The sequence below is a fragment of the Hyla sarda genome, chromosome 5 (genome assembly GCF_029499605.1).
Source record: "Hyla sarda isolate aHylSar1 chromosome 5, aHylSar1.hap1, whole genome shotgun sequence".
Lineage (NCBI taxonomy): Eukaryota > Metazoa > Chordata > Amphibia > Anura > Hylidae > Hyla > Hyla sarda.
The window spans coordinates 284,019,879-284,032,030 of record NC_079193.1 but is presented as its reverse complement, the minus strand read 5'-3'; the positions used below and the strand labels follow the sequence as shown (position 1 = coordinate 284,032,030).

General features: G+C 42.9%; 1 long non-coding RNA gene across 1 annotated transcript in view; it reads left to right on the top strand.

The window, feature by feature from the left end:
* Positions 1-3,881: 3,881 nt before the first annotated feature.
* LOC130274059 (uncharacterized) overlaps positions 3,882-12,152 on the top strand; it is an 83,600-nt gene continuing 75,329 nt past the window's right edge. The window contains exon 1 of the long non-coding RNA XR_008844226.1: positions 3,882-3,993. This is a non-coding gene — a long non-coding RNA (uncharacterized LOC130274059). The remainder of the gene's footprint in view (positions 3,994-12,152) is intronic.

Here is a 12,152-nt window from a genome sequence, read left to right as displayed (position 1 = left end):
GCTTTATTTGATGCAATAAAGCCATGCTACGCACGGTGAGTGCAGTCTTCTTTCTTTTCTTTTGTTTGCGAGTTGTTATTATGTATACTAGCATTGGTGTCCTAGCTACAGGCCCCCTTTTAACCTCTGGGTTGCAATCTTGCCGTGAGGTAAAAGAACCCACTACTGTGGTGTGTTACACATTGCAGTTAAAGGGGTACTCCAGTGGAAACCTTTTTTTTTTTTTTTATTTAACTGGTGCCAGAAAGTTAAACAGGTTTGTAAATTACTTCTATTAAAAAAAATCTTAATCCTTTTAGTACTTTTTAGCAGCTGTATGCTACAGAGTAAATTCTTTACTTTTTGAATTTCTGTGTTGTCCACAGTGCTCTCTGCTGACACCTCTGTCCGTGTCAGGAACTGTCCAGAGCAGCATAGGTTTGCTATGGGGATTTTCTCCTGCTCTAGACAGTTCCTGATACGGGTATCAGGTGTCAGAAAAGAAATTAAAAAAATAAAGATTTTCCTCTGTAGCAAACAGCTGCTAAAAAGTACTGAAAGGATTAAGATGTTTTAATAGAAGTAATTTGCAAATCTGTTTAACTTTCTGGCCCCAGTTCATTTAAAAAAAAAAAAAAAGTTTTCCACCGGTGAAACCTCCTTGAGAAGACCCCAAACTGCATCAAAAATTGTATTCTATGGGGGTGGTCTTCTCATTAACAATGGTGTCACATGATAACTGTTCTGGATAAGGTGGTGTTCTCAAAAAAGGTTTCACTGTATTTTATTTTTATTCTGAACTTTTAAACATATATGAATAAACTACAGAGGGGCAGATTTACTATTGCAAATGGTTTACATGTTTTTTTAGTCTCTTTTGTGTGGCTTAGCTGAAAGTCGGCATGGCGTCACATGAAAGGACCCCTGGCTTGCATGTAACCCTGTGCACCATGAATTGCCCTAAAAATGTGGTGTAAAGTAAAAAGAAGTGCCTGATTTATCAAACAACCTGTGCCACATTGATAAGTCTGGTGCATTGTTATACTGTCCAGTCTTAGAATTAAACAGTATTAATAAACCTGGGCCAGTGCTGGATATCTGCTATTCACATGTACAGTATCCTGCGCATATTTGATGCTGCAGATTTGAAGCTGAGTTTAATCATTTTGTTCATGTTTAAATCTGCAGCATAAAATATGCAGCATCTAATATGCCACAGATCCTGTACTCCTAATGTGGATTATCCTCTCCCACTGCCCTTGTGGATATTATTGTATTTTCGCCGCACTTTTTCTTCCCCAAAGTGACACTAACCCGGCTGCACCGGGAGGGACCTTAACTGCCTCCTGGGTGTCTGCTCCATGCCGGGATCCCCTGCATAGCCGGCGCTCTCCTTTGTCGTCATCACGTCGTCGCACACGCCGTCCCATCATCCAATAGGAGCGGCGTGCGTAGCGACGTGATGTCGGCGACAGAGAGCGAGGATACCGGGCAGCAGAGACGTTCTGGAGCGACGGGGACACCCCGGGGACGCGGCGACAGCGATGGAGGGCGACATCCAGGGCAGCGGTGACGGATTCGGAGCGGCAGGGACACGTGAGTATTACTTCCAATACCAGTGGTCTTCAACCTGCGGACCTCCAGATGTTGCAAAACTACAACTCCTGGCATGCCCGGACAGCCAACGGCTGTCCGGGCATGCTGGGAGTTGTAGTTTTGCAACATCTGGAGGTCCGCAGGTTGAAGATCACTGTCCTATAATTGACATTTTATTCTAGATTTTCCTCCTTTAAAATTGGGTGCGTCTTATATGCCGGAGCGTCCTATAAAATACGGTACTTTTCCATGCATGGTACAGATCTCCTGGAACATTCACACATTATGAGCAGCAGTTGTTTCCTATTTCTCTTTATGAAAGCTACAAAACACATAATATACCTACAATACATCTTCATGCTCAGTTCACACACAGTAGTTTGACTAGGAGTGGAACCGATACAGATTTGCACCTTTATCTGTGTTCTGTGTGCCCTGTGGAGAGATAATAAATGCATTTAAAGGGGTACTCCGGTGAAAACCTTCTTTTCTTTTAAATCAACTGGTGCCAGAAAGTTAAACAGATTTGTAAATTATTTCTATAAAAAAAATCTTAATCCTTCCTGTACTTATTAGCTGCTGAATACTACAGAGGAAATTATTTTCTTTTTGGAATTCTCTCTGATGACATCACGACCACAGTGCTCTTTGCTGACGTCATAATAATAGTTATTTATTTCTGGTTGTCCTTAGTGGGATTTGAACCCAAGTCCCCAGCACTGCAAGTGCTAACCACTGAGCCACCATGCTGCCCTTAGCATACATCTGCTATGCACGGTTGCTAAACTGGACAGAGATGTCAGCAGAGAGCACTGTGCTCGTGATGTCATCAGTGTTCCAAAAAGAAAGGAATTTCCTCTGTAGCATTCAGCAGCTAATAAGTACTGGAAGGATTAAGATTTTTTAATAGAAGTAATTTACAAATCTGTTTAACTTTCTGGCACCAGTTGATTTAAAAGAAAAAAGGTTTTCCCTGGAGTACCTCTTTAATGGTAAAAACAACATAAAGTTACATCAGCCAAGTAAATGGCAATATAAAGGATGATTGAGTCTGATCTGCCATCATTTCAGCAATTTCAGCTAATGAATAGGGATGGGAAGGATCGTAGTCTGGAACCATATTCTTTGCTATTGATTGTGGTAAAAAATGATAGGATCCACAGAGTAAAGAGAAGTATAATGGACATATACTTTGTGGGTATTGCCAAAATTACATTACATTAATTACATTTTATCAAAATCAATGATAAGATTTGCGATTCTCATGTACATTACTATATATCCTGCTTGTGGTTGGCCGAAGCTTCTGCAGGCTCAGAAGTTAAGAGGAGACTGGAGCATTTTCTATGACCCTATTCGCCCATAATGTACTCGGCACTGCGTGAAACATTCTCTTGATGACAATAAATCAAACAAGACTGCCAATCCTTTCTGCTGATAATATCGCTTATAAACTATTAGCTATAATTGTGCAACGCATGAGCAGAGATTAAAGGGGTACTCCGGCGCTTAGACATCTTATCCCCTATCCAAATTTTAGGGGATAAGATGCCTGATCGCGGGGGTCCCGCGGGACCCCCGCGATCAGGCATCTTATCCCCTAACCTTTGGATAGGGGATAAGATGTCTAAGCGCCGGAGTACCCCTTTAAGTGCAAATCTAGATTTAGTTCCGACTAAACTTACTGGATCAACACAAGGGGGGGAGATTTATGAAAACCTGTGCAGAGATAAAAATGCTCTGTTGCCCATAGCAACCAGTCAGGTAGTTTCATTATTTTTGCTGAGGCCTTGTTAAAAATGAAAGAAGCGATCTGATTGGTTGCCATGGACAACTGTGCATCTTTTCCTTTGCACAGGTTTTGATGAATCTCCCACAAGGTGCCCATATACAGAAGACTTAAGGGTACGTTCACACTGCGGAATTTTGCGCAGTGAACAGTACCATCAGTGTGAGATCCGTTCACATTGCAGAATTTCAGCGGCGGACAATGAAATTGTTCCGCGCAAAGAAAAAACGTGTTCATTCTTTGGCCGGAATTCCGTGAGTACTGCATAACCGTCAATGGTGACAGCGCAAAGTATTTCCGGTTGCAGCCGCGTGACAGAATCTCCACACGCAAGTGGAGATTCCGCAGTGTGAACGTACCCTTAGTCAGCCAAACCCACTGACTTCGCCAGGTTCGGCTGATTCTCTGGGGGAGATTTAACAAAACCTGTCCAGAGGAAAAATTGCTGAGTTGCCCATAGCAACCAATCAGATCGCTTCTTTCATTTTTGAAAAGGCCTCTAAAAAATGAAAGAAGTGATCTGATTGGTTGCTATGGGCAACTCAGCAGCTTTTCCTTTGGACAGGTTTTGATTAATCTCCCCCTCTCCCATTGTATGGTGGCCTCCTGACTCTCCACAGACAGATGATGTAAGTAGAAGGAAGAGTCGCATTGGATTTTTGCCACCCAACAGTTTGGTTCTGGGAGAGTGGGAGAGATAAAATTGGCTTTGGCTCACCCCTCCCCGCCTTATTGAGAACGGATATTCAGATGTGCTGATAGTTGTTGAAACTGTATGGCGAGCTTAATACAGTCATAGTTCCAGAGGAAAAAAACTGTTTGCAAATTAACTGGTGCCAGAAATGTATACCAATTTTTAAATAACTTTCAGTAAACAGATTTAATCCTTCCAGTACTTATCAGCTGCTGTATGCTTCAGAGGAACTTGTGTAGTTCTTTCTAGTCTAACCACATTGCTCTCTGCTGCCACCTCTTTCCATGTCAGGAACTGAGCAGGTCTCTGCCTGGATGTTGCCAACACTTATTACCTCACCTGGTGGATCTCTACGAGCCCTCATTCTATTCATAGGTGGTCCTACAGATAGGAGGGCCCTTGGCACCAGGTAAGGTAGAGGCAACATCCAGGCAGAGACTGACATATGGTAGTGTATAAGTGCCGCTCTCTCCATTCACATCACTAGGGGAAAAAAACATGAAACTCTGTTCCTACATTTCTTTTATATTATGTGGCTTTTCAAAGCATTAGCTCTAAAAATGTGTATCTAGAGCTGTTTTTTATGAGAAAACACAAACTCAATGGGCCTCATTTACAAAGAGGGGAGTGTAGCATTCTTTGTGGGGTTTTCCCCATATTATTTCATATTATTTGCTAATTTTATGATTTTCCCTAAATTTTGCTAGGTTTTTACACCTTCTCTGTGCTGATCGTTTTTCCAGAACTCAAATCCACCGCATATTATATGGTAACATTAGTAAATGTATTTGTTTTTTGCTTTGTTTTCAGTGGATAGTTAGTATGGTTTTTTTGCATTTTTTTTTGTGGTAATTCTGGCGCACGAAACATGCAATACAGAAATCCTACCAAACCTATTCAGACAATGCCCCCTTGTCATGGTTACCACCCTGGGTATAAAAAGGGATCCTTTTATAGCTAGGCCGGTAACCATGACAAGGGGGCATTGTCTACATCTAGAGGAAAGAGGGTTTCACAATCATCATAGACAGAGGTTCTTTACTGTAAGAGCAGTGAGACTATGGAACACTCTGCCACATGATGTTTTTATGTCTGACTCAATAAACAAGTTCAAGAAAAATATAATAATATCACAGGTTATGGATACTAGATTTATCAAGGGATTTACTTGATCAAGGGATTTATTCTGATCGTGATATTGGAGTCGGGAAGAAATTTTTCCTCCTCATAGGGGTTTTTCCTCAACTGGTGCCAGAAAGTTGAACAGATTTGTAAATTACTTCTATTAAAACAAATCTCAATATTTCCACCACTTATAAGCTGCTGTATAATTTACAGGAATTTCTTTTCTTTTTAATTTTCCTTTCTGCCTGACCACATGTGCTCTCGGCTGACACCTCTGTCCATATCAGGAACTGTCCAGAGCAGGATAGATTTGCTATGGGGATTTGCTTCTACTCTGGACAGTTCCCAAAATGGACAGATGTGTCAGCAGAAAGCACTGTGGTCAGGCAGAAAGGAAATTAAAAAAGAAAAGAACAACTTCTGTAGTATACAGCAGCTGATAAGTACTGGAAGGATTGGATTTTTTTTATAGTAATTTACAAATCTGTTTAACTTTCTGGAGCCAGTTGATTTAAAAGAAAATGTTTTCCAGTGGAGTGCCCTTTTAATGGACTCTTTTCTTTTTTTTTTAACCTTACAAACTATGAAAAGACTTAGTAAATGGGGCCAATGTAGACCAAGCCTTACTTACAAAACCTTACTTTTTTGGCTGACCTTAAGGAAGCACCATTTACATACACTGTACTGTCCTTTGGAGTTATATTTCGATCCAGGCCCGGAAAATCTGCTGCAAATCTGCTACTTCTGAATGTAGCCTAGATATGTAAGCCTTTTAATACATCTAGTACTGAAACAGCATGAGTGTTTACATTCTACATCGTAATACAGATGCAATATGTATATGAGACTTTGACTTTGCATGCATTTATGTCATTGTGGAGAAAATAGATACATGTACCAAGTAATTCTCTATTTTCAGCACCTGCTTGTACCGGTTTGTCTGGTGTTGTATACACATAGGCCAATTTTGGAGATAGCACCTAGACATGTCATTCGATGACAAAATGCAGCCCCCAGACTTGGGGTTAATCTTTTGTTCTTTTATGTCCCCCTGCTGTTTCTGGAACTTAAGAGGCTCATTGATTCTTGTCTCTGTCTTTTCAAAGCCTTTTAGAGACAAATGGCTCGGTCACATCTCAATGCAGCAGGTGCTGTTATAGAACTTTGCACCTTTCACTCCAAACACATCTTCTCCACCGTTCATGCTGATCAATCTGGCAGGCTTTATCTGCTCGCTTCCAGCTTTGAAGTACGCCTGATGTTTGTCATTTCGTGGACAGGGCACTGTTAGGAGTATGTTCTGACATTTCTGAGTATGTGTCAATTAGCGAGAAGAAGGAATGGTACTGATAAGAACGAAGGGATCTAAATGAGTGCTGTGACTTCAAATACATCACACAGAGCTATCTCTGTGTAGTCACCAAGTCACCCAAGCTGTGTCATGGTATGTAGTACGCACAATTGCTGGCTAACGTATGCGACTAGATGACTAGGACATCATTCCCAAACAGTATGCCCCCAGCTGTTGCAAAACGACAACTTCCAGCATGCCCGGACACACACACACGCTGTACCTTATGGCACCGTTTCAGCGTGCTTTACTCGTTCTCCCCCTCATTGACCCACCCTCCCTCCATTTTTTGCTAGTTTACATGTTGTTTCTAGTGATGAGCGGCATTGCCCATATTCAAATTCGCAAAATTTTGGGAATATATAGACAAATATTCCTCTTATGTTCGAGTATTTGAGGAAGAAAAAAGTGAGGGGGTGGGCGACTTTACTATTGGTTGCTAGGGATTTTGTTGATAACCTCTGACAAGTGTATTTGCATCATTCTAATTGGCCCACAAGTGAAAAGAAGGGATATGTGAATATGTGCATATGCAGAAAAAAGTGAATGTTTGTCATTTCGAATATAAAGCGAATATATTTTCGCAATATTCGCGAATTTGCAATATTCATGATAAAAATTCAAAATGCGAATATTCACGCCCAACACTAGTTGTTTCTATAGTTCTGGTGTTTCCTTCTTGAAGTCACAACGGGCGGTCGGAGAAGGCAAAGTGGGGTTAGTTCGGTGGCATCCCTGGCTTGACTGCGCAAACTCTGCCTAGAACAAATGTGCATTATGGTCGATATATGTTATTTTACAATAAAACCTTAAAGAGGTACTTCGGTGGAAAACATTTATTTATTTTTCGAATCAACTGGTGCCAAAAGATTTCCAGAACCAGTTTGACCACCCCTTTGACCACTTAAAAACCAGATTCATGGCCTGCCTTATTATGGGGGAAAGAAGGGCCTGATGGGTAGTTAAAGGGGTTGTGCGCTGCCCTGAAGTTCGGAGCTCCGCTCACAGCATCCGGAAGTTCATTACTCCGATCGCTGTGTGCGGGCTTCCATGTTCGCAGCCGCCAGGCGTGACGTCACACCCGGCCCCTTCGTGATGTCTCGCCCGCCCCCTCGTGACGTCACGCCCGCCCCCTTTACCAAAGTCTATGGGAAGGGGGCGTGACAGCGGTCGCGCCCCCGTCCCATAGACTTTCGTTGAGGGGGCGGGCGAGACGTCACAAAGGTGCCGGGCGGCTGCGAACACGGAAGCCCACACACAGCGTTCGGAGTAATGAACTTCCGGACGCTGTGAGTGGAGCTCCGAACTGCAGGGCAGCGCACAACCCCTTTAACCCTTTAACGACGCAGGACATATATTTACGTCCTGCGCCGGCTCCCGCGATATGAAGCGGGGTCGCGCTGCGACCCCGCATCACATCGCGTCGGTCCGGGCGCTCATCAACGGCCGGGACCCGTGGCTAATACCACACATTGCCGATCGCGGCGATGTGCGGTATTAACCCTTTAGAAGCGGCGGTCAAAGCTGACCGCCGCTTCTAAAGCGAAAGTGAAAGTATCCCGGCTAGTCAGTTGGGCTGTTCGGGACTGCCGCGGTGAAATCACGGCGACCCGAACAGCTTGCAGGACACCGGGAGGGCCCTTACCTGCCTCCTCGGTGTCCGATCGACGAATGACTGAGATCCAGGCAGGAGCAGTCAAGCGCTGATAACGCTGATCACAGGCGTGTTAATACACGCCAGTGATCTGTGCAAGAGATCAGTGTGTGCAGTGTTATAGGTCCCTATGGGACCTATAACACTGCAAAAAAAAAGTAAAAAAAAGTGTTAATAAAGGTCATTTAACCCCTTCCCTAATAAAAGTTTGAAAAATAAAACAGTGTAAATAAAAATAAAAATAAACATATGTCGTATCGCCGCGTGTGTAAATGTCCTAACTATAAAAATATATTGTTAATTAAACCACACAGTCAATGGCGTATGCGCAAAAAAATTCCATAGTCCAAAAAAGCGTATTTTGGTCACTTTTTATACCATTATAAAATGAATAAAAAGTGATCAAAAAGTCCGATCAAAACAAAAATCATACCGATAAAAACTTCAGATCACAGTGCAAAATATGAGTCCTCATACCGCCCTGTACGTGGAAAAATAAAAAAGTTATAGGGGTCAGAAGATGACATTTTTAAACGTATAAATTTTCCTGCATGTAGTTATGATTTTTTCCAGAAGTGCGACAAAATCAAACCTATATAGGTAGGGTATCATTTTAACCGTATGGACCTACAGAATAATGATAAGGTGTCATTTTTACCGAAATATGCACTGCGTAGAAACGGAAGCCCCCAAAAGTTACAAAATGGCGTTTTTTCTTCGATTTTGTCGCACAATGATTTTTTTTTCCATTTCGTCGTGAATTTTTGGGTAAAATGACTGACGACTGCAAAGTAGAATTGGTGACGCAAAAAATAAGCCATAATATGGATTTTTTTAGGTGGAAAATTGAAAGGGTTATGATTTTTAAAAGGTAAGGAGGAAAAAACGAAAGTGCAAAAACGGAAAAACCCTGAGTCCTTAAGGGGTTAAGGAGTTGGCGGGTCTCAGCACTCAGCAGTTTAAAGAATACACAGTAGAAGGGAATAACATAAGTCACAATTCTGTAATATAATATAATCACTCCTTCTAGCTAGAAATGTCAGATTCTGTGGATTCTTCCAATAGACTTCAGACTGCGATTTTGTAAATCCCCCAGTGTCTGCTTATAGTCCCTGCAGCCTTGTGTGTTATTAATATAAAGCTACCACCCATATCTAAAAATAACATATCTTTAGAAAATTCTGTCTATGCAATTCACTAATGTTTTAGAATGCTGAAATGCCTTTAGTCCAGCACACAATAATAGCTTTATATATGTTTTGTTACCTGATTTTTCAGTAATCCAGATTATTTGATAGTCCTCTCTTAGGCTAGGTTCACCCTGCGGAATCTCCAGACGGAAAATTTCCATCTAGAGATTCCGATTGCGGCCAGTGCCAACTGAATGGGTGCTGGGACCATGCGGACATTGCAGTTCCCAATGGATTGCAATGTGTTCCGCGAGTATATCAGCCTGAAGAGTGAGCACCACCATTCTTATGACGGATATTTTAAAGCTGATTTTCCATTCTCAAATTCTGCTTCAAAAATTCCAAAGTGCAAATTGGTGAACGGAAAACCCATTCACTAGCTTGTACATTTTAGCAAGCAGAATGTCTGCCTGCAATTTCAAAGTGGAATTGCAGGCAGAAATTCCATAGTCTCAACCTAGCCTCATTGATGGTGTTTGGGGTATTTTGCTGCATACACTTTTCAATTGGCTTGAAGGTGACATACTCATGCCACAAGTTGGCAGCTCAATATAAAAATGAGAAAAAGTCAGATTAGGCTGGGTTCACATCACGTTTTGTCACATACGGGACCGCATACGGCGGGGGGAGCTGAAAATTGCGCTTCCGTCTGCGGTCTCGTATGTAATTCATTTCAATGAGCTGACCGGAGTGAAACGCTGACTCTGGTCGGCTCATTTTTGCCCCGTATGCGGTTTTCCACCGGACCTAAAGTCGTAGTCGACCACGATTTTAGGTGCGGTGGGAAAACCGCATACGGGGCAAAAATGAGCCGACCAGAGTCAGCGTTTCACTCCGGTCAGCTCATTGAAAGGAATTACATATGGGACCGCATACGAAGGCATACGGGAGCGCAAGTTTTCAGCTGCCCCTGCAGTATGCGGTCCCGTATGGGACAATACGTGATGTGAACCCAGCCTTACTGTAGTTTCTCCATGCTGTGTTTGGATTAAAATGACACTGGGCCTAAAAACACTCGTAAAACACCACAAACCAATACGTTGTGTATGTGGACATATTTTTAATATTTTGGTACAGACTCTCGACAAACATCTGACCATGGAAAAATGCAGCAAAAATTTGTGTGAAAGCGGACAGATGGTTGCCAAGTTGTGATAATCATGTGACAGTCCGACATGTCAACCCGGCATTCCAGAGAGTAACGTCTCTTCTGTTTATTTTACAGCCATTGCTATTACAAGCTGCAATGATATGTTCTGTGATATGTTAATAAGATTGATGCAAGTTACATGCAATATGTGGGCAGCATGGTGGCTCACTTCAGCACTGTTGACTTGTAATACAGGGTTTAAATCCCACATATTTGTATGTTCTCCGAGTGTTTATGTGAGTTTCCTCTGTGTACTCTGTTTCCAATGTAAGGTCATCCAATTTGAGTGATGACAAGCTCTGTACGACGCTGTAGAATATGTTAGCAATATAAAAATTAAGGACTTTTTATAATTATATTATTATTATCATTTTTATTACTTAATAGACTATAATAGATAGAAAAAATGCTACAAGGGTTTACTTCACTCCTATAAATCCTGCCATGATGTCATAACCAATATGTGCTGTATTCATCATATTGATTTGACCTTTAATCTATTCAAAGGGAAACTGACAGTGAGTTCTCCCGCAATAAACCCAATACAGCCGAATTACATGGAGATATCACTTATCTGGATCCACTGTCCAGCTCTGGAGATCCTGTTGTATCAGGAAATGGTTAACTTTGTGCCATGGAGGATGGACTTGACATACACAGCATGCCAGGTCCCACCTCTATTGCGCAAAGCCGGCTACAGTGACCCCCCGACCTACAATGGCCCCGACATATGATCATTTCAACATACGATGGCCTCTCAGAGGCCATCGCATGTTGAAGGCAGCATCAACATACGATGCTTTTGTATGTCGGGGCCATCGCATAAACGGCTATCCGGCAGTGCAGACTGCTTCAGCTGCCGCCGCATAGCCGTTTACGGTGCCCCATTTGGTCAGCTGACGATCAGTTACCTGTCCTCGGGGCTCCAGCGCGTCCTCTTCAGGATCCCCTGCTTCGTCGGCGCTCTCCATCGTCGTTATCACGTCGCTGCGCACGCCGTCCTGTCATCCAATAGGAACGGCGTGCGTAATGGCGGCGATGGAGAGCGTGGATGCCGGGGAAGCAGAGGCCTTGCCGGAGCGTCGGGGACGCGGCGACAGCGATGGAGGGCGACATCCAGGGCAGCGGTGACGGCCCGGAGCGGCGGGGACACGTGAGTATAACCTCCAATACCAGTGGTCAACACCATGCTGGGTGTTGTAGTTTTGCAACATCTGGAGGTCCGCAGGTTGTAGACCACTGTCCTATACTTTACATTGCACGGATCCCTCAACATACGATGGTTTCAACAAACGATGGTCCATTTGGGACGGATTACCATCGTATGTTGAAGGACCACTGCATTTACATATAAGCAATGGAGCAACAGGTATCTTTAGACGCGAACAGTCAATCCAGGTAAGATAACTCTTTGTAATCCTCATTGTAACCCTGTGTATTGGGTTTAGAGCTGGTAAAACCACTGTCAGTTTCCTTACCTATTCTGCTCTCTGGCGCTCCACTTCCACTTTCCGGTAGTCTTAGAAGTATATTGTTAGAAGATGTAAGGGTGGGAGGTTTCGCCTGCATGCAATGATTGGGACAAGCACCCGCCCCTTCCCATCTCAGAACAGTGTACTTCCAA